This window comes from Balaenoptera borealis (assembly GCF_965194805.1).
Source record: "Balaenoptera borealis genome assembly, chromosome: X".
Classification (NCBI taxonomy): Eukaryota; Metazoa; Chordata; class Mammalia; order Artiodactyla; family Balaenopteridae; genus Balaenoptera; species Balaenoptera borealis.
In genome coordinates this window covers 29,470,380-29,491,641 of record NC_138881.1, presented here as the reverse complement: position 1 = coordinate 29,491,641, position 21,262 = coordinate 29,470,380, and the positions used below count along the sequence as shown (strand labels likewise).

Sequence of the window (21,262 nt, the reverse complement as noted above, 5' to 3'; positions counted from 1 at the left end):
GTTCAGTCATTTTTAAATGATGAAATTTTGAGCAACCTCTTTGAGTTTGAATTTTGTCACCTCTAAAATTAAGATTATTATAACTAGTTACCAAAGCTGTTTTGAATTATGATGTAAGGTTAAAATGCTTTTGAAAATGTAAAATGCTGCATAAATATTATTGTTGTGCTTACTGTCATTCCAAACATTTTTGAGAAAATAGTTAAGTGACAGGTAACATGGTCCCAAAGTTCTCATTAACGTTGGTCAAATTATTTAAATGTTTTTGCCTCACTTGCTTCTCCAGAATAAAAGACTCTAGTCAGTCTGCTTTAGAATCTAGGGATATAAAATTGGCACATACCTCTTTAGCAACTAAAATGTCCATTGCTGATGCATTTAACAGAAGTAACACAGATATAATTAAGCAGGTAGAAAGAAAGAGAGAATGAACATGTAGAAGCAACCTGCTGTATTCCAGATTTCATGCTCACTTAATTGGATGATCCAAGCTAATCTCTTCTCTAATGCCCAGGTGAAAGAAATGTCAGTTCCCTTTATTTTTCTAAGTCAAATTGAGTATGCTGCTACAGCCCCACCTACCAGGGTAGATCTAAATATGACCTCTTATGTTTTGGACTATACAGTCCCTTCTCTGGAGTTTCAAAACAAATCTGGTGAGACTATGTGGCATCCAGAGAACAGGGAGAAGACTATAGCCCTTAATCCAACATTGAGTAAGCAATTTGACTCATTCAAATGGGAAGCGACTCTTTCTCTACTAGATGAAGGTAAAGGGAATTTTTTCCCATTGACTATTCTCAAGGTCAAGAGGGATTTTAATTATCAATACATTCTCTTGCTCTTTTGCTCTGTGTCAATTTTACAGTGGTTTAATTACAGTGACAACTATAATAGAAAAATTTCTGAAAGAGCTACTAGTTAAACAATAACTAATTAGTTGTGTGTCTTTTTACAACCAGATTTAGGATACAGATTCATAACCGATAAATTGAGGGAGACAAATTACATTGCACATTTCTTTAGGTTTGTTACACCTAAAACAGTTTAGGAATCTGTTTTTCTTCTAAAGCATCTTTCTGGAAAAGCTGGTTTTCCTCTTCCGCTCCCCTTATGTCTTTATGCATTCCTCTACTTCTCCCCTGTAATAGATGAAGGGGAACAGAATATGCCACCACAAAATGTGCCACTTTGGCATGCAGATTATTTTGAGCTGAAGACAACTGTGTCCCAAAAGACTCTGGAAGAGCTTTTTAACTCTCACTTAATTGCCTACAAGAATTTAGATAGGGGGCGTGGTCCTAGAAAAGAGCCATCACCAGGGATAACTACAAAGAGTATGTGCTAGGTGTGGTAAGCAGGAGGGAGCTCGGTGGCAGGGCCTATTTGTTCAAGGCCTCTCTGTGTCTCATTGTCTCTGCATGGCAGGGCAAACATTTATTTACCATGCATTTGTTCTTCCCATCTTCCTCTGAATTCTCTTCCTTCCCTCTGGAGCTCCAGACCCCTACCCCCTTCCCCTTAGCTCAGGATGGCATATAAGCCTCAAATGCCTGGCTGTCTTTGTGCATGTCATGTCTATGTGGGATTCCCATGCCTACAAAATTAAATTTGGTTTTCTCCTGTTAATCTGTCTTATGTTAATTTAATTATTAGACCAGCCAGAAAACCCTAGAAGGGTAGAGGAAAAAGTTTTCCTCCCCTACACTGAGTACCCTAATTAGAGGCCTGGGCAAAATGTTTCACTGCTGGAATTACAATATTTCAATAGTTTACATTATGTTAATTTTCTGATTTCCCAGGGTACACTGAAATGTTACGGTAACATGAAAAATGTATGACTTTCCCCAATGGAAAGTTAATTAACAATTGCTTTTATTTTTTGATGAAGAGCTTCATGGCGCTGTTTTTTTGTTTTTTCTTTTTCTTAGATGGTTAAATAATGCTAAATTAGAACATCTTTGGTCTAATGCTGAATTAGACCATTCTTTGGCAACCCAGGTACAAGCTATTTTCCTTTCTTGTTGTTTAATTTATGATTCCATAGATAAGTAAATGCAATTTGAATTATTGTCATTAAGAGTCATTAAGAAGGAAACTGCCTTCAAATGATGTCATGAAGCCAGTTTTAAAATAGAGATGTCTATTTTTACAGGAGAAAAGGAAGGAGAAAATAATGAATGAATACAACTTCGCTTTTGAGATTTTTGTTGTTGCTGTTGTTCTTGAGTTAGGCTGCAGGCCAGATCTGTAATTGTTCATGTATATGCTTTCTAAAATTTGCTTAAGGAAATCTGGATGAATTTTCCAAAAGGCAATTAAAGGTTTACAGTGGAAAAATTACCCTTCTTCATAAATATTGGTGAGTGTAATAGTCTCCTGTCATGGAGGATATGCTGGACAATATATTGAGAGGCACAGCTCCAGGCAAAATTAAACTTGTGTTTTTCAGAAATACCAGGATTAGCTTGTTTACCAATTTGTTACTAATTTGTTAAAGCAGCTGTATTTGCAAAATATATAAACCTTACATTTTAAGCTTAGAAACTTCTTTCCTACATCTTCTAAGAAGTCCAGTGGTCTTCTACCTTTGCTGTGAATTGGGATTTCATGAGTACCTTTACAACTTGAAAATGCCTGAGTCCCACCTCAGAAGATTCTGATTTAATTGGATTAGGAGGAGAGGGACATCCGTGGTGGTCTAGTGGTAAAGAATCCGCCTTCCAATGCGTCCAGGGTATACAGGTTTGATCCCTGGTCGGGGAACTAAGATCCCACATGCCGCTGGGCAACTAAGCCCACGTACCACAACTACAGAGCCCACGCACCCTGGAGCCCATGCACCACAACTAGAGAGAGAAAACCCGCACGACACAACTAGAGAGAAGCTCGCACATCACAACGAAAGATCCCAAATGCCTCAACGAAGATCCTGCAAGCCACAACTAAGACCCGACACAGCCAAAAAATAAAATTAAATAAATAAATAAATAAAATAATTGGATTGGGAGGAAACCTGGTCATTGCGATGTTTTAAAGCTCCCCAGGTAATTGTAAGGTGCAGTAAATGTTGCAAAACCAGTGAACTTATAAACAACATAACATTTCGTATATAACAGCTGGTAAATTCAAAGAGTATGTGGACTTAAGAATAAGCCAAAAAACCCAATGTCAGTAAAGCAGGCACCTCATAAGTACATGTTTGCAATGACACATCACTGAAGATGATTGAATACCTTGGTATACCAGGGTTTTTTTTGTTACAAAACGCCTAAAAGAATTATTATGTAGCAAAATCAGCAAGCCATTTAAAACAAATAAGAAAAGTCAGTTAATAGATCACATGTCATCTTTTTTAGGTAACATAGAAAACTGAATATGTATCCATCTATCTGTCATTATATATCCACTACAAATAAACAACAGGATGTTAGTAGTGTTTGATGGTAGAAAACAAGTTACTTCTACTTTTGTTAATAGCTATTTTGATATTTTTCTACAATAAACTTACATTGCTTTTGTAATAAGAAAAAGTAGTGTTATTTTCTTAAATTTTAAAAAGAAGTCTACTTAGAAATTAATGAAATCAGGAAACCACACATTAAACTTCTGAGATAAGAACAAAGCTGTAACCAAAAACATTCATAGCCTTAAATGCTTTTATATTTGAGATAAAAGAGGAAATAAGAGAGTCAAACATTTGACTTTATAAGAAATAAAAAAGCAGTAGAAGAAATATCTTCAAAAATATTTTATAGACAAATGCTTTCAAACATCTAAGTATGACTTATCATATATTTGAAAACTTGCAAACCATGACAATAGCTTTGAAACGTCTATATTCATATTCTAATGCCCACATAGCCTTGATTATGAAATTTGAAAAAAAAATAGCACAAACTTTGAAAACTATAGACCAATCTCAGGAATACATATGTTAAAATCCTATAAAATATAGTAAATTACACCAACAACAGACTAAATTACTATACTTAAAGTGGATTTATCTCAGGAAAACAGATATGCTTAATATACGACCCAGCAATCCCACTACTGGGCATACACCCTGAGAAAACCAAAATTCAAAAAGAGTCATGTACCACATTGTTCATTGCAGCTCTATTTACAATAGCCAGGACATGGAAGCAACCTAAGGGTCCATCATCGGATGAATGGATAAAGAAGATGTGGCACATATATACAATGGAATATTACTCAGCCATAAAAAGAAACGAAATTGAGTTATTTGTAGTGAGGTGGATGGACCTAGAATGTGTCATACAGAGCGAAGTGAGTCAGAAAGAGAAAAACAAATACCATATGCTAACACATATATATGGAATCTAAAAAAAAAAAAAAAAAAAAATTGGTTCTGAAGAACCTAGGGGCAGGACAGGAATAGAGACACAGACATAGAGAATGGACTTGAGGACATGGGGAGGGGGAAGGGTAAGCTGGGGCGAAGTGAGAGAGTGGCGTGGACATATATACACTAGCAAATGTAAAATAGATAGCTAGTGGGAAGCAGCTGCATAGCACAGGGAGATCAGCTCAGTGCTTTGTGACCACCTAGAGGGGTGGGATAGGGAGGGTGGAAGGGAGACGCAAGAGGGAGGAGATATGGGGATATAGGTATATGTATAGGTGATTCACTTTGTTATAAAGCAGAAACTAACACACCATTGTAAAGCAGTTATACTCCAATAAAGATGTTTTTAAAAAATTAAATTAAAAAAAGAGACTCAATTTACATCCTTCATTGTACATCCTTCATTGCATCCTTCTGTAAATTATGAACAAATATTGATAAAATAAAAAGTCTGTTCCCGATTTGAGTAGAAACAAACAAAAAAAAAGGGACTTTTAGCAATGTAAAAATAGATGACAGTTGATAAGCATGCCAAATAGTGTCTATAAAATAACAGTAAACTCCATAATCAATGTTGAAATACTGAACGTACCTCCATTAAAATCAGAAACACAACCAGAATGGGCATCAAATGCCCTTTTTAATACTATTCTGGATGTTCTAGCCAATGAAATATGCTAAGTAAAAGAAATGGGAAGTATACGTATTGGAAAAGGAAATCAAATTATTCATATTAGAACATGTTATTATCGTCCACTTGGACCTAAGTGAATCAGCAACAATGACATCTACTCTGTCATATAACTGGTAAAGAAAAACTTAGAATAATTATATATTATATGCAAGCTTTCCTACATGCTAGTAACTATTTAGACAACCTATTAGAAATCAAAGCTCTCATTCTGCACAGTAGAGGTTCAAAATACGAAATTATTATGTATTTATTTAGCATGGTGTTTGAAGATATACAAAACTTTAGTGAAAAACATAAAAGAATATTTGAATACATGGACAGATACATCCAGTATTTCTTGATGAGAAGTTTCATATTTTGTACATATAATTTCTCCCCAAATTTACCTAAAATATAATAGCAACACATAAATATTAATTTGGAGGGAGGCTGGGAGGGCTTTGGATGTGACAAAAATTATTCTAAACTTCATCAGGCAGCAACATAGATGAGACGTAATTAGAAAATGTTAAGAACCTTAAAGGTCATTGTCCATCTCCATACTAAAATGTATAATAAATCTCCTACTAAAAGAATATATAGATGAGTGAAAAGAAAGAGAAAGTCCCCAAATATACTCAAGTATATATAATAAAAATGACATTTCAAATCAGTGGGTAAAGATGGATTAGGAAAGTAGTGGTTTTGATAATCATTTGGTTATCATATAAAAAATCAGAACCCTCACTCACATAATGCACTAAATTAAATTTGAGTTAGATAAAATATTCAAATATAAATAAGCTTAAGAAGCCCAGGGAACAGGAGAACAATAAGTAAATATTTCTACAACGAAGTGGTGGAAAATACTTCTCTAGAAGTGACAAAAGAGTCAAAAATTTAAATGGAAAACACACATAGGTATTTTTAAAACTCTGTACATTAAACACAAACTGAGGGGCTTCCCTGGTGGCGCAGTGATTGAGAATCTGCCGGCCAGTGCAGGGGACGTGGGTTCGAGCCCTGGTCTGGGAGGATCCCACATGCCGCGGAGCAACTAGGCCCGTGAGCCACAACTACTGAGCCTGCGCGTCTGGAGCCTGTGCTCCGCAACAAGAGAGGCTGCGATAGTGAGAGGCCCGCGCATCGCGATGAAGAGTGGCCCCCCGCTTGCTGCAACTAGAGGAAGCCCTCACACAGAAACGAAGACCCAACACAGCCAAAAAATAAATAATAAATAAATAAAAATTAAAAAAAAAAACAGACTGAAATTGAATCTTACAGTTCAATTAAGAAAAAGAAATACACTGCCTAATTTTTAAAAGATGTGGAGGAAAGAATTGATATAAAATCCAAAGACATATGAAAAAGTGTTCAACTTTACTTCTAATCAAATACATGAAAATGTAATAATATTTTTTTAACCTTGTATTTTGATAAGAGCCTGAATTGGTATATTTCATAGAGCAGTTTTGTAGTATCCATCAGAATCCTTAACAGTGTGCATCCACTTGACTGAACAATTGCATTTCTAGGGAATTATCTAAAGGAATATTTAAGTCTGTACGCACATATTGAGTTACACAAGTATTTATTATTTTTACAATGAAACATGAAAGTAACACAAATACCCATCAGTAGGGGGCTTAAAAAATAATGGTATATCTCTAAAGTAGAGAAATTTAAAGTTTCAGAATGAATTGCATTGATATTAAAGGTAATGCAAGTACTTAATAAAAAAAGACTATAATATATAGTATGCATACATATAATGTCACAGTATGATCTCATTTATATATGAGTATATATCAAAATATAAATATTTGTTATCTCTGAGAAGTGGATTTATACATAATTTTAATTCTCTCATTTTTGCTTATCAGGATTTTCAAAAATGCATGCAATGAATATTAATAAATGTGAAATTGAAGAAATGATTTTATTTTATTTGAATTATTATCTATACATGATTAAAGTACTTTTCATTTCACAAGTTCTTTTACTTAAACACACTGTGTCCCTCTCCCATTTGTTAACTCCTCGGAGGTATATACTTTGAGTTGTTTTATTTTTCTAATTCTTACCTTTTTCAAATCTTTAATAACATATTCATATCTCTAATCTGTGATTTTCTCATTTTTTTCATTGCTGATAGTCTTTCTCCTGTGAAAAATGAGGAAAAATTAATTCATTTTCACATGCTCCCCATACTTCTTCTGTTGATTACTTTTTCATCTTAAATGCAATCCAGAAATCTTTATTTTTTTCTTCTTTAAACTGTCCACAGTATCTCTAAATTCCTGGCATGTTAAATGGAGATTTTAATGGCCCTACATGTTTCTTCACTTCTATTGACTTTCTTCCCCTGAATTCTGTGAACTGTATTTTAATTTTATGTTGAGTTGCATTTCTTCTTTGTCTTCTAACTATAATTGTCTCTGTGTTTTGTTAAAGAGTCATTCTAAAAATTGAAAACATATAAACAGCATGTACATTATTATGGTACCGTAAATCTAGTTTATTGTGGAGCCGACTATGGTGTTGGGCTTACATTTCCTTTCCTACAGTTTCAATGACAGGTTACCTCTGCAGTTTTAAAGAGAATGTTCCTGTCTTCAAGTTCAAATGGATTCTCTTTTCTTTGAACCACTAATCTCTCAAATTCAAATAGAAAGACAGAGGTTACTGAGTCTTCAGAGTCTTTATCTCCCAAATCTCTTTCTCTCTCCCTCTCCCTCCCTCTTTCTGTCACACACACACACACACCTTTCAGAAAGTAGGAGAAGAGGATCCTGTCTAAGGGGCAGGAGGAGGGGAAACTTCTTTGGGAACTCTCATACTTTAATAATGTCTTATCTCATCATATTCCTTTTGGGGGACTTAATATTTTGTAGTTTTGGGTTTGGGTATTTATTAATTTTAAGCTGTGTTCTTTTAAAAATGTTTCAAAGACTTTATTTTTTTTAGAGCAGTTTTAGTTTCACAGCAAAATTAAGGGGAAGGTACAGAGATTTCCTGTATACCTCCTACCCTTACACATGCTTAACCTCCCCCATTATCAACATCCCCCACTACGTGGTACATTTGTTACAATTGATGAACCTACATTGACATATAATAATCACACTAAGTCATGCGGCTGCATTAGTGTTCCCTCTTGGTGTTATACATTTTATGATTTTGGACAAATGTATAATGATGTGTATCGATTATTATGGTTTCATACAGAGTAGTTTCACTGCTCTGAAAATCCTCTGTGCTCTGCCTATTCATTTCTCTATACCCCACCCCACAAACATGGCAACCACAGATCTTTTTACTCTCTCTTTAGTTTTGGTTTTTCCAGACTGTCATATAGTTGAAATCATACAGCATGTAGCCTTTTCAGATTAGCTTCTCTCATGTAATAATATGCATTTAAGCTTCCTCCATGGTGTTTCATGGGTTGGTAATTCATTTCTTTCTACTGCTAAATAATATTCCATTGTCTGGTTGTACCAGTGTTTGTTTACTCATTTACCTACTAAAGGACATCTTGGTGGCTTCCAAGTTTTGGCAGTTATGAAAATAGCTTCTATAAACATCTGGTGTAGGTTTTTGTGTAGACATGAGTTTTCAGCTCTTCTGGGAAAATACCAAAGAGTACAATTGCTGGATCCTATTGTAAGAGTATGTTTAGTTTTGTAAGAAACTGCCATAGTGTTTTCTAAAGTGGCTGTACCATTTTCTATTCCCTCCAACAAGTGAGAGTTCCTGTTGTTCTACATCCTTACCAGCATTTGGTGTTGTCAGTGTTCCACATTTTGGAACACTGATACTTTAATAATGTCTTATCATATTGCTTTTGGGGTTTTATTTGTTGTTTTATTGTTTTTTTCTCTCTCTGATGGGCTGCAGAGTAGGGAAAAAGAAAAAGCGTCAAACACCTTTGTGAGAAGATGGAGTTTAAGACAGAAGACATATTGAAAGGACATTTTTTTTTAACATCTTTATTGGAGTATACTTGCTTTAAAATGGTGTGTTAGTTTCTGCTTTATAACAAAGTGAATCAGCTATACATATACCTATGTCCCCATATCTCCTCCCTCTTGCGTCTCCCTTCCACCCTCCCTATCCCACTCCTCTAGGTGGTCACAAAGCACCAAGATGACCTCCCTGTGCTATGCGGCTGCTTCCCACTAGCTATCTATTTTACATTTGGTAGTATATATAAGTCCATGCCACTCTCTCACTTCGTCCCAGCTTCCCATTCCCCCTCCCCATGTCCTCAAGTCCATTCTCTACATCTGCATCTTTATTCCTGTCCTGCCCCTAGGTTCTTCAGAACCTTTTTTTTTTTTTTTTAGATTCCATATATGTGTGTTAGCGTACGGAATTTGTTTTTCTCTTTCTGACTTACATCACTCTGTAGGACAGACTCTAGGTCCATCCACCTCACTACAAATAACTCAGTTTCGTTTCTTTTTATGGCTGAGTAATATTCCATTGTATATATGTGCCACGTCTTCTTTATCCATTCATCTGTTGATGGACACTTAGGTTGCTTCCATGTCCTGGCTATTGTAAATAGAGCTGCAATGAACATTGTGGTACATGACTCTTTTTGAATTATGGTTTTCTCAGGGTATATGCCCAGTAGTGGAATTGCTGAGTCATATGGTAGTTCTGTTTTTAGTTTTTTAGAGAAACGTACATACTGTTCTCCATAGTGGCTATATCAACTTACATTCCCACCAACAGTGCAAGAGGGTTCCCTTTTCTCCACACCCTCTCCATCATTTATTGTTTGTAGATCTTTTGATAATGGCCATTCTGACTGCTGTGAGGTGATACCTCATTGTAGTTTCGATTTGCATTTCTCTAATGATTAGTGATGTTGAGTATCCTTTCATGTGTTTGTTGGCAATCTGTATATGTTCTTTGGAGAAATGTCTATTTAGGTCTTCTGCCCATTTTTCGATTGGGTTGTTTGTTTTTCTGATACTGAGCTGCATGAGCTGCTTGTAAATTTTGGAGATTAATCCTTTGTCAGTTGCTTCATTTGCAAATATTTTCTCCCATTCTGACAGTTGTCTTTACATCTTGTTTACAGTTTCCTTTGCTGTGCAAAAGCTTTTAAGTTTCATTTGGTCCCATTTGTTTTTGTTTTTACTTCCATTTCTCTAGGAGGTGGGTCAAAAAGGATCTTGCTGTGATTTATGTCATAGAGTGTTCTGCCTATGTTTTCCTCTAAGAATTTTAGAGTGTCTGGCCTTAAATTTAGGTCTTTAATCCATTTTGAGTTTATTTTTGTGTATGGTGTTAGGGAGTGTTCTAACTTCATTCTTTCACATGTAGCTGTCCAGTTTTCCCAGCACCACTTATTGAAGAGGTGGTCTTTACTCCATTATATATTCCTGCCTCCTTTATCAAAAATAAGGTGACCATATGTGCATGGGTTTATCTCTGGGCTTTCTGTCCTGTCCCATTGATCTATATTTCGGTTTTTGTGCCAGTACCAGACTGTCTTGATTTACTGTAACTTTGTAGTATAGTCTGAAGTCAGAGAGCCTGATTCCTCCAGCTCCTTTTTTCTTTTTCAAGATTGCTTTGGCTATTCGAGGTCTTTTGTGTTTCCATATAAATTGTGAAATTCTTTGTTTTACTTCTGTGAAAAATGCCACTGGTCGTTTGATATTGAATCTGTAGATGGCTTTGGGTAGTAGAGTCATTTTCACAATGTTGATTCTTCCAATCCAAGAACATGGTATATCTCTCCATCTGTTTGTATCATCTTTAATTTCTTTCATCATTGTCTTATAGTTTTCTGCATACAGGTCTTTTGTCTCCTTAGGTAGGTTTATTCCTAGGTATTTTATTCTTTTTGTTGCAGTAGTAAATGGGAGTGTTTCCTTAATTTCTCTTTCAGATTGTTCATCATTAGTGTATAGGAATGCAAGAGCTTTCTATGCATTAATTTTGTCTCCTGCTACTTTACCAAATTCACCGATTAACTCTAGTAGTTTTCTGGGAGCATCTTTAGGAGTTTCTATGTATAGTATCATGTCATCTGCAAACAGTGACAGTTTTACTTCTTTTCCGATTTAGATTCCTTTTATTTCTTTTTCTTCTCTGATTGCTGTGGCTAAAACTTCCAAACTATGTTGAATAATAGTGGTGAGAGTGGACAAGCTTGTCCTGTTCCTGATCTTAGAGGAAATGGTTTCAGTTTTTCGCCATTGAGAACGATGTTGGCTGTGGGTTTGTCATATATGGCCTTTATTACTTTCAGGTAAGTTCCCTCTATGCCTACATTCTGGAGGTTTTTTATCATAAATGGGTGTTGAATTTTGGCAAAAGCTTTTTCTGCATCTATTGAGATGATCGTATGGTTTTTCTCCTTCAATTTGTTAATATGGTATATCACATTGATTGATTTGCATATATTGAAGAATCCTTGCATTCCCGCAATAAACCCCACTTGATCAAGGTGTATGATCCTTTTAATGTGCTGCTGGATTCAGTTTGCTAGTATTTTGTTGAGGGTTTTTGCATCTATGTTCATCAGTGATATTGGCCTGTAGTTTTCTTTCTTTGTGACATCTTTGTCTGGTTTTGGTATCAGGGTGATGGTGGCCTCATAGAATGAGTTTGGGAGTGTTCCTCCCTCTGCTATATTTTGGAAGAGTTTGAGAAGGATAGGTTTTAGCTCTTCTCTACATGTTTGATAGAATTCGCCTATGAAGCCATCTGGTCCTGGGCTTTTGTTTATTGGAAGATTTTTAATCACACTCTCAATTTCAGTGCTTGTGATTGGTCTGTTTATATTATCTATTTCTTCCTGGTTCAGTCTCAGAAGGTTGTGCTTTTCTAAGAATGTGTCCATTTCTTCCAGGTTGTCCATTTTATTGGCATATAGTTGCTTGTAGTAATCTCTCATGATACTTTGTATTTCTGCAGTGTCAGTTGTTACTTCTTCTTTTTCATTTCTAATTCTATTGATTTGAGTCTTCTCCCTTTTTTTCTTGATGAGTCTGGCTAATGGTCTATCAATTTTGTTTATCTTCTCAAAGAACCACCTTTAGTTTTATTGATCCTTGCTATTGTTTCCTTCATTTCTTTTTCATTTATTTCTGATCTGATGTTTATGATTTCTTTCCTTCTGCTAACTTTGGGGGGTTTTTGTTCTTCTTTCTCTAATTGCTTTCGGTGTAATGTTAGGTTGTTTATTAGAGATGTTTCTTGTTTCTTGAGGGAGGATTGTATTGCTATAAACTTCCCTCTTGTTGGGTCGTCGTGTTCTCATTGTCATTTGTTTCTCGGTATTTTTTGATTCCCTCTTTGATTTCTTCAGTGATCTCTTGGTTATTTAGTAGTGTATTGTTTAGACTCCGTGTGTTTGTATTTTTTACAGATTCTTTGCTGTAATTGATATGTAGTCTCATAGCATTGTGATTGGCAAAGATACTTGATATGATTTCAGTTTTCTTAAATTTACCAAGGCTTAATTTGTGACCCAAGATATGATCTATTCTGGAGAATGTTCCATGAGCACTTGAGAAGGAAGTGTATTCTGTTGTTTTTGGATGGAATGTCCTATAAATATCAGTTAAGTCCATCTTGTTTAATGCATCATTTAAAGCTTGTTTCCTTATTTATTTTCATTTTGGATGCTCTGTCCATTGGTGAAAGTGGGGAGTTAAAGTCCCCTACTATGATTGTGTTACTGTTGATTTCCCCTTTTATGGCTGTTAGCATTTGCCTTATGTATTGCAGTGCTCCTATGTTGGGTGCATAAATATTTACAATTTTTCTATCTTCTTCTTGGATTGATCCCTTGATCGTTGTGAAGTGTCCTTCTTTGTCTCTTGTAATAGTCTTTATTTTAAAGTCTATTTTGTCTGATATGAGAATTGCTCCTCCAGCTTTCTTTTGATTTCCATTTTCATAGAATATCTTCTTCTATCCCCTCACTTTCAGTCTGTATGTGTCCCTGGGTCTGAATTGGGTCTCTTGTACACAGCATATATATGGGTCTTGTTTTTGGATCCATTCAGCCAGTCTATGTCTTTTGGTTGGAGCATTTAACCATTTACATTTAAGGTAGTTAACGATATGTATGTTCCTATTACCATTTTCTTAATTGTTTTGGGTTTGTTATTGTAGGTCTTTTCATTCTCTTGTGTTTCCTGCCTGGAGTAGTTCCTTTAGCATTTGTTGTAAAGCTGGTTTGGTGGTGCTGAATTCTCGTAGCTTTTGCTTGTCTGTAAAGGTTTTAATTTCTCTGTCGAAACTCAATGTACTGGGTAGAGTAATCTTGGTTGTAGGTTTTTCCCTTTCATCACTTTAAGTATATCCTGCCACTCCTTTCTGGCTTGCAGAGTTTCTGCTGAAAGATCAGCTGTTAATCTTATGGGGATTCCTTGTATGTTATTTGTTGTTTTTCCCTTGCTGGTTTTAATACTCATTCTTTGTATTTAATTTTTGTTAGTTTGATTAATATGTGTCTTGGTGTGTTTCTCTTTGACTTTATCCTGCATGTCACTCTCTGTTCTTCCTGGACTTGATTGACTATTTCTTTTCCCATATTAGGGAAGTTTTCAACTATAGTCTCTTCAAATATTTTCTCAGTCCCTTTCTTTTTCTCTTCTTCTGGGACCCCTATTATTTGAATGTTGGTGTGTTTAATGTTGTCCCAGAGGCCTCTGAGACTGTCCTCAATTCTTTTCATTCTTTTTTCTTTATTCTGCTCTGCCGTAGTTATTTTCACTATTTTATCTTCCAGGTCACTTATCTGTTCTTCTGCCTCAGTTATTCTGCTATTGTTTCCTTCTAGAGTATTTTTAATTTCATTTATTGTGTTGTTCATCATTGTTGTTTGCTCTTTAGTTCTTCTAGGTCCTTGTTAAACGTTTCTTGTATTTTCTCCATTCTATTTCCAAGATTTTGGATCATCTTTACTCTTATTACTCTGAATTCTTTTTCAGGTAGACTGCCTATTTCCTCTTCATTTGTTTGGTCTGGTGGGTTTTTACCTTGCTCCTTCATCTGCTGTGTGTATCTCTGTCTTTTCATTTTCCTTTACTTACTATGTTTGGGGTCTCCTTTTCACAGGTTGAAGGTTCGTAGTTCCCGTTGTTTTTGGTGTCTGTCCCCAGTGGCTCAGGTTGGTTCAGTGTGTTGTGTAGGCTTCTCGTGGAGGGGACTGATGCCTGTGTTCTGGTGGATGAGGCTGGATCTTGTCTTTCTGGTGGGCAGTACTTCGTCCGGTGGTGTGTTTTGGGGTGTCTGTAACCTTATTATGATTTTAGGCAGCCTCTCTTCTAATGGGTGGGGTTGTGTTACTGTCTTGCTAGTTGTTTGGCATAGCGTGTCCAGCACTGTAGCTTGCTGGTCATTGAGTGGAGCTGGGTCTTAGCGTTGAGATGGAGATCTCTGGGAGAGCTTTTGCCGTTTGATATTACGTGGAGCTGGGAGATCTCTGGTGGACCAGTGTCCTGAAGTTGGCTCTCCCACCTCAGAGGCACAGGCCTGACACCCGGCCAGAGTCCCAAGACCCTGTCAGCCACATGGCTGAGAAGGTCAGGGAGAAAGAAAGAAAGAAAGAAAGAATAAAATAAAATAAAGTTATAAAATTAAAAATTAAAAAATATTAAAAGCAAAAAAAATTAAAAAGTAATAAAAAAAAAGAAAGAAAGAAGTGAGCAACCAAACCATAAAACAATCCACCAGTGATAACAAGCACTAAAAACTGTACTAAAAAAAAAAAAAAAAAAAGGTACAGAGAGAACCCTAGGACAAATGGTAAAAGCAAAACTATACAGACAAAATCACACGAAGAAGCATACACATACACACTCACAGAAAGAGAAAAAGGAAAAAAATATATGTATCTATATATATAAAAAAAAAGAAGAGAGCAACCAAATCAATAAACAAATCTACCAATGATAATAAACTCTAAATACTAAACTAAGATAAACATAAAACCAGAAACAAATTAGATGCAGAAAGCAAACCCCAAGTCTACAGTTGCTCCCAATGTCCACCAACTCAATTTTGGGATGATTCGTTGTTTATTCAGTTATTCCACAGATGCAGGGTACATCAAGTTGATTGTGGAGATTTAATCCGCTGCTCCTGAGGCTGCTGGGAGAGATTTCCCTTTCTCTTCTTTGTTCACACAGCTCCTGGGGTTCAGCTTTGGATTTGGCCCTGCCTCTGCGTGTAGGTCGCCTGGAGGCGTCTGTTCCCACCCAGACAGGATGGGGTTAAAGAGCAGCTGATTAGGGGGCTCTGGCTAACTCAGGCTGGGGGGAGGGAGGGGTACGGAATGCGGGGCGAGCCTGCGGCAGCAGAGGCCAGCGTGACGTTACAACAGCCCGAGGCGCGCCGTGTGTTCTCCCGGGTAAGTGTCCCTGGATCACGGGACCCTGGCAGTGGCGGGCTGCACAGGCTCCCAGGAGGGGAGGTGTGGATAGTGACCTGTGCTCGCACATAGGCTTCTTGGTGGCGGCAGCAGCAGCCTTAGTGTCTCATGCCCGTCTCTGGTGTCCACACTGATAGCTGCGGCTAGCACCTGTCTCTGGAGCTCGTTTAGGCGGTGCTCTGAATCCCATCTCCTCATGCACCATGAAACAATGGTCTCTTGTGTATTAGACAGTTCCAGACTTTTTCCGGGACTCCCTCCCAGCTAGCTGTGGCGCACTAGCCCCCTTCAGGCTGTGTTCACGCAGCCAACCCCAGTCCTATCCCTGGGATCTGACCTCCGAAGCCGGAGCCTCAGCTCCCAGCCCCCGCCCGCCCCGGCGGGTGAGCGGACAAGCCTCTCGGGCTGGTGAGTGCTGGTAGGCACCGGTCCTCTGTGTGGGAATCTCTCCACTTTGCCCTCTGCACCCCTGTGGCTGCGCTCTCCTCCGTGGCTCCGAAGCTTCCCCCCCGCCACCCCCTGTCTCCACCAGTGAAGGGACTTTCCAGTGTGTGGAAACTTTTCCTCCTTCACAGCTTCCTCCCAGAGGTGCAGGTCCTATCCCTATTCTTTTGTCTCTGTTTTTTCTTTTTAATTTTGCCCTTCCCAGGTACGTGGGGATTTTCTTGCCTTTTGGGAAGTCTGAGGTCTTTTGCCAGCGTTCAGTAGGTGTTCTGTAGGAGTTGTTCCACATGTAGATGTATTTCTGATGTATTTGTGGGGAGGAAGGTGATCTCCACGTCTTAGTACTGTACCATCTTGAAGGTCTCCAGAACGACATTTTAAAAAGAGAATGTATAATATTGAATTTAAGATATCAACTCTCTGGAGCCTCAAAGCAGACTCCTTGCTATTACAGCCAAATCCTCAGTAAACATCTACTACAGTGTAAAAGTCTGACTCAGAGACATATAAAGTTAGTTAGTAGCCATTTATTTTATGCATATATAGGAGAAACCAATAATAGAAACCAATAATAGATCAATTCCATTTAACAAAGGCAAAGATAGGATTTACATAGGAAAAAGAGCAGAGAGAAGGGAAGAACAGTTTAGACATTTGAAAATGGTGAGGTTTATTTTCTTTTCCTTAGGAAAGGTGCTTATAGTTGGCAGCAAGCTAAGGGACCAAAATCAATGCCCACTAACCAAATATACTTGTGGCCACACGCATGCTCCCACAAACACGCACACAGCAAAGAAACCTCACAGCTTTATTTAGCTTGCTACAGCCTTTAAGAATTTATTCCACCATGGGGCATTTTACTAAGAGGGAATGGGGATAGGGGTGGTTATCACAGAATGTGGGTTGAGGGATTCTAAGGAGGGCTTTTGGAAGCAGAAGCAAGTTCTCAATTGCGTGTTGTCAAGAGATAGGGGCAATACCATATTGAGTATTTTAATTTTTCTTTGAGAGCTGGGAAAACTAAGAAGGGGCTAGAATTGTTATTGGCAGTGGATCTACAGTGAGTCCTGTTTGTCAAGGGAGGTGATGGCATGTTAATCATTTTCCTGTTTGAGGAGTGCCTTGTCTCTATCTGGTTCAACCATGGTCAGAGTGGCCTTCCCTGGACATTATTTATTTTCCATGAGTGCTTGCTGTTTATCTTCAGTTGGGGACATCATGACCTAGTTGCCAGCAAGGCTGTTTTTTCACTTTCTCAGTCCCTCCTTTTGGCCAAGGGCAGCCAAGTTCAGACCAAAGAACATTGATCTGTGGGGTCCAGGTCCATACAAGTCAGGACATTCTGCCCTTGAACATCCAGATCAGTCATCAAGGGAATAAATTTGGTTGTTGATGGATGCCCCAGAAGATCATGAGTGTTTACTCAGAATGTGTTTGGGACAGGCTGTTTCTGCTTTATGTCTGCCAGTGTCCTTCCATAGCAGTTACATTTCAGTTATGCCCTTGCCCTCATCCAGTTTTTCTGAACAGATATGAATGCTGGGTCTTAGCTTCAATTCCCTCCATATACAGATCCCAAGGTGACAACATGTGTACAAGGTAGTTCACTATGGAATGTCATCCCTTTTAGCAAGGGTGACTCAACTTCCAGCATTTTGTCCCTATGAGTTTTCCAATATATATGACAACTATGTTTGTAGGACCCAATCCCATAAAGATGTCTCATATTGATACAGCAATAAAACCTTAGACCTGAATGACTTGTGTGGCTTTACCTAGGTGCCCTTCATTTCTTAGTCTTTCTATTAGTAACTTCAACATTTTAAGAATAAGTTCCAAACTTCATAGCCTTTTTTCCTATTGTTATGCATGTCAAAGATGGATAGGCCTTTGAGGAAGTGAGGTGCTGTTCCTGATAATACTTTGCAGGATTTCTCACCTGTTTCCCAAGATATGAGGGTGGGGGCTGAGCTGGAATTCTGCCTGTCTCTCTAGGGCTACAGAATCTGAAGACCCTTTCTGACTGTGCATAAAGACCCTCAGCAAGAGCATGTCTATATAGACCAAAACCACTCTCAGCCCAGTAATGAGAATCGTAGAGAATGGGAGGAGAGACTAGCTTGGTCTTGCTTCTATGTCATTGAATTGGCTGCATACCTTCTCGGGGAGCTTATCTGGACAAGGTACCTCTATTTTTAGCAGTGTAACTCCAGGAAAACTCTGGACAGTAAAGCTTAAGCATTCAGCAGATTAGGAAAGATGAAAGATGGCCAGAACTGAAAAGGAGCCCAAAGTATAAGTGATTGAAATTGGTAAAGTACATCATGGCTGGACCAGTTTTTCCTCTTGTTCAAAATACTATTTTATTTGAGAGCAATTTTCTTCCACTTCAAACTTTCTCCTTATATACCCTTTCATTCAAAATGTTGATTCTCCCTCCTGTTGTAATTAACCATTCTGAGATGGAAACACATATTCCTAAGTGAAGTACTTTCGAAGAGTTGAATTAAGCAGAGAGTGGGTTTACTAGTTTCTTGTCTAATGGTTAATAGAATTGCCAAAGAAGAATTTCAAAGTCTGAAAAGCTACCAATGAAATTTTTTTTCTGTGTGAAAACTAAACTTTTTTAGTCAGATGGAGGTTTACATCTCCATAATTAGAGTGAAAAAAGGACAACATGATACATGCGCATTGCCCCAAAATGACACTTATGTAAATGCTTTCAGAGTCAATAAAATGCCAGTGCAACTTTCTTTTCAAGCTAAAGGGAAACTTTGGTGATATGGGTTCTAGCCTTGAGTCTTCTGGTTACCAGCTAAGCGACCTTGGGCGAAGAATATGTGCCTCCATCTTCCATCAAATATGAGTCCATTTATAACAAAATTGGTAAAAATCAGATTAAGAATCATAAAGAAGATAATAGCAAAGAAGTTTTATTTGAAGAAGAGAATATCAGTGTGAATGGGACATTGGAGAGGTCAGATATTTTCGCTGGATTTTTCTCTGTTGTCATTTCTATCTAGCCTCCCCTTCTGCTCAAGGGAATATATCTAATCAGTGTAATTTTTGGTCTCAGTAGCAAAAACACCACTCGTAAGGAGTCAGCAATGAATAAGACTAGCTAAGACTTTCCGGTCTTTGAAGTTGAGAGATAAACCAGCAATTCGCTCCAAATTACAGCTCATTTATAAATTAAAAATAGAATCTACATGTGGTCAACTGTCCCTGTGGAATCCGATTTTATCCCTTAATATAAAGCTTTGTCCTTTCTTCCTCAGCTTCTCTCTGGACTTATGCTGCTTTTTATTATTTGTTATTTAATGTCATTCTAAGCTAAAAGAAATTTAAATGTTTAGCACAAATTTTACTGTTCATCTTTGTATGGTTCAATGCCATTTTAAATGCAAAAATAAGAGTGTTAAACTTGTATGCAGAATCACTGAAATTACACAACTCATATTTCATATCTCATCCATGCATATGTATTTTGTTTTTACCAAAATCGTGGAAATGCTATACAAAGCTAACTCAACTGTTTTTATTTCACTTCTACTTTTGGCTCACTGATGAGTAAGGAAGGACTAAAAAGAAAGAAAGAGAAAAGGAAGGTTGGGTTGCCCTATCTTTCTCTTTCCTTTTATGTCGTCATTTTCAGTGAAGTTGGCTGTCTAATACGAGGAAAGAACACAAGTAAGAAAGGATATGATAGGATTTGGGGGTCGTTAATATTTCTTACAAAGCCACTGCCTTTTTCTTCATTCAGATCAAGTTTTGATTCACATGGGAAAGCATGATTTTTCATGACTGTCTACACCCCTGCTTATTATACACTTACCATGTACTAGCTTAGAGTCTCACCAAACTCTTATGCATTGTGGTTCCATGAGAATTTTGTGCTCATACAGTACTGCTAATGCCAAACATGAATGAAGCAGCAAGGAATGGTGGAACACATATTGCATGCCTCTCCTCTCATGTGCATGCTCCATTGCCCCATGTGACTTCACATATAAACACAAGTTCAAAGACAAAATTATTAAAAATTTCAGGATGGCAACAGCAGAGCACTGAATCAAGAGTGGGGCCCTTCTGAATCAGGGCCCCGTGGGACAGTACAGGTCACGTGCCCATCGTGCCATAAAATGTTGAAGTCTCAAAACTGTATGTGAAATGTCTTGATCAGTAAAATGAAACAACATTTTTCAGACCTTCTCGGAACCATTGCTATGCCTGTATGTTTCAGAATCTCCAAAAGTGATAGAAGATTTAGCTCTTACAATCTTTAGGAGTGAAAAAGATGGGCAGAACTTCTGGGGACGGAACCTCAGATGGGCCATCTTTTTCTCTGCTGAATTTATTGCTTTCCAATAAGTACTCCAGGGATGAGCACAGACTGCTTCATACTAATCACATTTCCCCCATATTTATAGATGGATCAGCCAAGTGTCAATGTGGTAATGGACAATGAAAAATACGATGACCTACTACTTCAAATTTGTGTACTTTGTATCAATAGATACTCTCCCCACCTCACCCCTGCCCCACCACAACATATGCACAGATACACACACATTGAGCCACCTAAACAGGAAGCTAAATTATAATTGGAAGGTTATTTGGTGAGTACAGGATTTGAGCAAAGGGAGAGAAATATTAATAAAGCAACAGAGCTTTGTCCAACACAGATATATATATATATATATATATATATATATATATATATATATATATACACACACCTGCTAGTGGACCAGCTATTTGTGATTATAAACGTATATGCTCATTTTATATATTGTGGAAAGCAGAATATCACCTATAACCCAATTCATGTTTATGCTGGGCACATGGTGACCACCCTTTCTCTGCTCTGTGGTAGCCATTTGCTTTTTTTGGAGTATTTTTAAAGTTGTCAGTATTGTCACATTTTGCCAGAGTTTACATCTTCTTCTCTTCATTGTGGTAAATTTCTTAACCAGTCATTTCAAATTGTTTTTCTATAATTTTTTTTAATCTAAGTATCAAAAATTAAACATTTTAGGAAGGGTATTATTATTTGATCTATGGACTACTCAGAAGCCTTATTCTACATATGAAAGAATTTTCTAGTTTTAAATATAATACACTGGATTGATGGATAAAGACAAAAAATAAATTATGCCTACCCACTTTTGAAATAGCCAAATATAGTGTAAAATAAAAACAGCCTTAATGATTTTTTAAACTCTCGTGTAATTGACTAATTCTACAGTAACTGGGGTTGGTAGTAACTAAAACCTGTTACATTCCTAATGATGCCCAATGAGCCATGGGAAATGAATAGGTGGATACAGTCCAGTTGCTAGAAAATAGTTGTTTGTTACTGACTTGT

The 21,262-nt window shown here is 37.3% G+C and overlaps 1 protein-coding gene and 1 long non-coding RNA gene across 9 annotated transcripts in view; one reads left to right on the top strand and one right to left on the bottom strand.

Moving 5' to 3' along the window:
* The window catches only part of LOC309621188, a 1,076,444-nt gene extending 1,062,236 nt beyond the window's left edge, over window positions 1-14,208 (bottom strand). The window contains exon 1 of the long non-coding RNA XR_014239801.1: window positions 9,015-14,208. This is a non-coding gene — a long non-coding RNA (uncharacterized lncRNA). The remainder of the gene's footprint in view (window positions 1-9,014) is intronic.
* Window positions 1-21,262, top strand: part of DMD (dystrophin) — a 2,485,149-nt gene that overhangs the window by 627,351 nt on the left and 1,836,536 nt on the right. The gene's annotated exons all lie outside the window — the stretch shown is intronic.